Genomic DNA, 5,796 nt, shown 5'->3' with positions numbered 1-5,796 from the left:
AGAGAGAGAGAGCATGAGCAGGAGGGGCAGAGGGAGAGGGTGAGAGAACCTCAAGCAGACTCCCCACTGAGTGCAGAGCCCCACTCTGATGCCTGATGTGAAGCTAGATCCCAGGACCCTGAGATCACAGCCTGACCTGAAGTTGGACATTTAACTGACTGAGCCATCCATATGCCTCTGCCTGTTCTTTTTAATAACATCATTTCTTCATTTACCTTTGTAAGGCATTTCATTTCTTCCAGAGTGAATTTACATTCTAAAATTTGATTTTGTAGGTTAATGTCATAGTATTACATTACTTTATGGAATTTAGAGTTTAATTTAAATCACTGGGAAGTTTATCTTTTGTTATTCCCCTCCCCTCTTCTCTCTCTTCACTGTTTAGTTATTTTGAAGCTGTCTTTCTGAGTCTATCCCAGCAGATGGGGTGAACAAGATTTTATATTACAGATTGTAGGTCCTCTGTTCCAGAGTAAGTTGAGACTATCACAGCTCACCATAGAACCAATGGATGATATTTTTTTATTATGTTATGTGAGTTACCATAAAGTACATCATTAGTTTTAGGACTTCAATTATCTGTGCCATCTGTTCTCTTGCCCTCAGGATATAGGAATTCTTATAAAGAATTTGTGACTGGGGAAAGGGAGAGATACCCTAAATTATTTAGGGAAGGCCAATATAGTTTATATAGTTTAATGTTCTTCATAGTTGAATATAGTATCCACTGAAAGAACTAAGAGAAAGTGACTACATCTTTAGTAACAACAATAAAAAGTGCAACATATCTAAAGTCTTAATCATCTAGGAAGTCTGAGTTGAGAGGAAACTGGCAGGGGTGCCCATCCTAAAAAGATTTTTCTCATCACTGGTTACAGTGTCTGAAAACCCATTTTTGGAATTGCTCTGTTGAATCATGAAATCTTTTAGATATTAAGAATCTCCTATCAAACTAGTTACTCCTTGAGGGATCACATCTTATTTATTACTAGCTTAATACTCCTCTTTCAGGTGGTATGTGTTCCGGTCAGGTTGAAAACCAGGCCCTAGTTAATGTGCTCCCACTAGTGAGTGTCCCTTGTTGTGTGAATTACGGTAAGAGGAATGGAAGAACCCCAGAGCTGAGAGACCACGTGCCCAAAGCCACTGCTGAGCACTGTTGCCTACCCACTCAGTGCATTACATCATGAACTGACTATTTCCTTTTTGCTGATTAGCCTTAAGTTCACCATATAATTCCTGCTACTGCCTTTCTTTCTTTCTATTAAAGAATTCTTTGGTTTTTCTGAGCAAGAACAAGGCAGGTCAAACGTTGATGAGATTATTTACTCTTAACAGATAAGATTTCCACAAGTTTTCCTTTATCAGTACAGTGATCATGCAATTATCATCCAAATTGAGATACTTTTGACTGAAAAAATAAGAGCTAGGGAAAACAGGTATAAACCAGGGCTTTTTTTTTTTTTGCAAACTGAGTTGTATGGTCCTTTTGTTCAACATTGGTAAACCTCTTGTCTGCCAACAGAGGCAAGTATTTGTATGCTACAGCACTTAGAAGACATTAAAAAATGTTTATTGAACTCTGAGCTACTCTTAGTAATTTATATTGTGAAGTATCACCTGTTTCCTCTGCCTCTCTGAGACATTCTGGATCTAATCTCACATCAATCCTAGCTGTGTTTTTGTGTACCTTTATATTCATTCACATGTTGTCCTCTATGTTTTCAGCTTCCAATTGAAACCTTTCTATATATATCTATAAAGTTTTAGAATAGAGCTTTCCCTTCCTCCTTGAATTTAATACTTTCCTCTTGAACAAGCCATGCTCTTCCCATTGCTATAGTATACTCTTAAATTCTGGTCTATCTTGGTGCTCTAGGATTGCCTCACTGCCTTGAAATATCCTAATGTCAACAGCAAGAAGGCATGTGAAACTAAATGAAATGAGTTGTTGGTTCTTTCCTATTTCATAATTGTTTCTCATTTACTCCAGCAGGCATACTAGGATATACTGCAGGGACCTGTATATCCCCTTACCTCCCACTCCCCAACAAACAACATTAACAAACTATGAACATCAGCATTAACGTAACTTCAGGACCTCTGAGATATTATATATAGCAGCATTAAGGAATATGATTATTTAAAACAATAAAATCTAGGTTTTTGTTTCTGTTTGAAGGGTGAAGTTAGAAAAATTTGCAGGTGGGTGCAACTTGGAAACTTTACAGTAATGAGCCAAAATGATCTACTCTTACAAGTTCTTAAGTGTAATTTATTGATATTAACATCACTGGTCTCACAGAAATTAGTTACCTTTCAAAAAAAATTTCCAAAAGAATCAAATTAATTTTAGGTGGTATTTAATCTGTATCAAATAACACACACACACACACACACAGAGCGTGCACACACAAGCCTTATACTTTTTATTCTTTTAAAATGTCGAATAATGAAATGTACTCTACATATGAAAGAGTATACAGAACGATTATATAACATATATGTGTACCAGATATGTTCTTAAAAGAAATATACTTAAGAAGGATTACATTTCCTCTTTTTCTTCCTTGTTAAAAAAGATTTTATTGATTTATTTGAGAAAGAGAGCAAACATGAGAGGGGGAGGGGCTTAGAGGGAGGGGCAGAGGGAGAAGGAGACGCAGACTCCCTGCTGAGCAGGGGGCCTTACACGGAGCTCTATCCCAGGACCCCAGGATCGTGACCTGAACCGATGGCAGATGCTTAACCAATTGAGCCACCCTGGCGTCCCCCTCTTTTTTTTCTTCTAAGGACTTCAATTATCTGTGCCATCTGTTCTCTTGCCCTCAGGATATAGGAATTCTTATAAAGAATTTGTGACTGGGGAAAGGGAGAGATACCCTAAATTATTTAGGGAAGGCCAATATAGTTTATATAGTTTAATGTTCTTCATAGTTGAATATAGTATCCACTGAAAGAACTAAGAGAAAGTGACTACATCTTTAGTAACAACTTAATAAAAAGTGCAACATATCTAAAGTCTTAATCATCTAGGAAGTCTGAGTTGAGAGGAAACTGGCAGGGGTGCCCATCCTAAAAAGATTTTTCTCATCACCGGTTACAGTGTCTGAAAACCCATTTTTGGAATTGCTCTGTTGAATCATGAAATCTTTTAGATATTAAGAATCTCCTATCAAACTAGTTACTCCTTGAGGAATCACATCTTATTTATTACTAGCACAATTTTTGGCAGATAATAGATGTTCAAGAACATGTCTGTTGAATGAATATGAAGTAACATCCATACAGAGGATGTTGGTAAGAACTGTTCTTTTTTTATCATTAATTATTTTTATTAACATGTAATGTATTATTTGCCCCAGGGGTACAGATCTGTGAATTGTCAGGCTTACACACTTCACAGCACTCACCATTTCACATACACTCCCCAATGGTAAGGCCAGTTCTTGAAGCTCATGTTCAACTAACACTTGTTCGATAGCTTGAAAAGAATAACCAACCTATAATATTCTTGACCAAGAAGGGGGACCATTTTAAGCTAGATTACCAGGCTCTTGGTATCCATTTTAAGCTAGATTACCAGGCTCTTGGTATCTTTATTTTTCCAATTCCAATATACGTGGTTATATTATTGGAAGTAGAAAGTTGGGACTTGAGTTGAGAGATCAGCAAAAAAGAGAGAGTCATTTTTCAGGGAAACTCACTCTTCAAATTAAATCATTTAATTCTTTAATTACAATTGTAACTGTTATCATCTATAGAATACCATATAATGCTTATGATATACCAAGCTATGACTAAAAGTATGCTGTTTTTATAAATATATATTTAGGTAAATATATAATAAATATTACAAATATTATATATGTATATATAGGCTTGTAACTTTATTATGATATGGTGTTACCTATGATTCAGAGGTGTGAATCCTTAGAGTGAAATGTAATTCCCACTTACATATTCTTTTTAGGAGAAAATTTCCCTGTCTTGAAGTGATCTTCTTCATGATACAAAGACCATGAATTATATTTTGAAAAGGAGAAAGAGGTTTGTAATCAAGATGGAAACTTTTGACTATCACCACCATTATCACTTCTACCATTTATTTACACTGTGGGTACAAAGGGGTTGATTACTCTCTATAATCTATCAACTGTTAGGTATGCATTGCATAATTCTGTGAAGCTCAGAGATTAAATGTCCTCAGCTAGTAAATAGTAGATTCACATGTTCACAAAAATCAACTATTTAAAGGATTAAATTAGGTGCCCTATCTCCACTATCCTTCTCAAGTATAAAATATCTTCTTAATCTGTGATTCCACTTTCTCTCCTTTGTATTTTTTCTTTTTCTCTCTTTAACATCTTCTTTCTTTCCTTTCCATTTCATTCCCTTTTTCTATGCTAATCTAATGTTCAAAATCCAAAAAGAGGGCAAGAAAGTGGATAGAGGTTGTGTGATATAGGTGGAGAAAGAAAAAGAGGGAAGAGAGAAGTTTGTGGTTGAATAATACCTTATTCACTTAAGAAAAAAACCCACGCACTCCAATTCTTCCACATCATATATGCAGATTTGTAATGTTTTTAGATAAACATACATGTATAAATAAAAGTGAAGTTATAATGCAAATACTGTGGAGGAGAGGGGTGCAGTTTCTTAACCCGAAAAACAAAAAATAAACATTACATCAAAACACAAACCAAACAATTCTGCTCACATTCCCAACTATCATCTTCTTTTTTGCTATTAAAAAAATACCAAAAAAAGCTCTTATCCTCTCTTTACTCTGAAATGCACGTGTGTGTGTGACCTGCATGCAAAGGAAGACCAGAGAGGGGGATGATGCTTAATGCAAAATAAAATCCATTTTGTAAACATGTTATTTTATTTTATTTTCTAATAGCCTCTCTTTTGGTATTTACAGAAGATTTCTCCTTGTGTATTTTATACAGGCATATGAGTACAAGATATAGGAGTACATCTAATGTGGATTACTGCGCATTTGCCTTTTCCAGGAAGCATCGTGTAGACCAGTATAGTGTTAAGAAAGCTCCCCAAGGACAATGAGGATTTGTCAGTGTGCTTTTTATTAAAGGATGCAGAAAATGTTGTGTTTGGCTACAGGTTGACATTTTCAAAAGCATATTCTTAGGACAATAAAAAACGTTTAGGATAAACATTAAATTTTTATTTCATTTCAAAACACCATATATACTTCCTAAGAAAACAAGAAACACACACAAAAAAACTGACGACAATTCTATTGTAGTTCCATTTTTAATAATTTGATGTGTCCCTCCACCCCAGTTTATTTTTTTAACACAGTTTTGCCATATTTATACATATGAAAGTATGTAATATGTTAAACATATAAAAAGTGAGATTAATAGGTTGGCTTCCAGAAACACTCTACAAGAGAGAAGGGGAGCCATACTGGTCTTTGGGAGAAACCCAATCTTAGTACTAATTGACCTCTTGGTCCAGCCCAGTTCTGATGTTGCGGGATTCCTTTGATGGGGATAAAAGCTTCCCTTGTTTTAACGACAGTTTGCAGATCACTTCTTAAATATGTACACGTTTGGAGTTCAGTAGGTCTTCCTGAGGAACTTGGGACACCTTCCTTCATTGATGTGGGTTGCAATTGCTGCTAAAACCTGGGAGTCAAAAGCAACGAGGAGGGGGTGGGGAGCCGCCATTTACAAAACCGGAAATGATTAAAATCTCAGGGTTGAGACCATTCCCATTAAGTTAAGGTTTGCCAAGACCACAGTTCCTGCTTCTCTTGTCTACCCT

Source organism: Lontra canadensis, unplaced genomic scaffold (genome assembly GCF_010015895.1).
Source record: "Lontra canadensis isolate GAN:19392208 unplaced genomic scaffold, GSC_riverotter_1.0 scaffold3, whole genome shotgun sequence".
NCBI classification, from domain to species: domain Eukaryota; kingdom Metazoa; phylum Chordata; class Mammalia; order Carnivora; family Mustelidae; genus Lontra; species Lontra canadensis.
Note: the sequence above shows the minus strand (reverse complement) of the source record.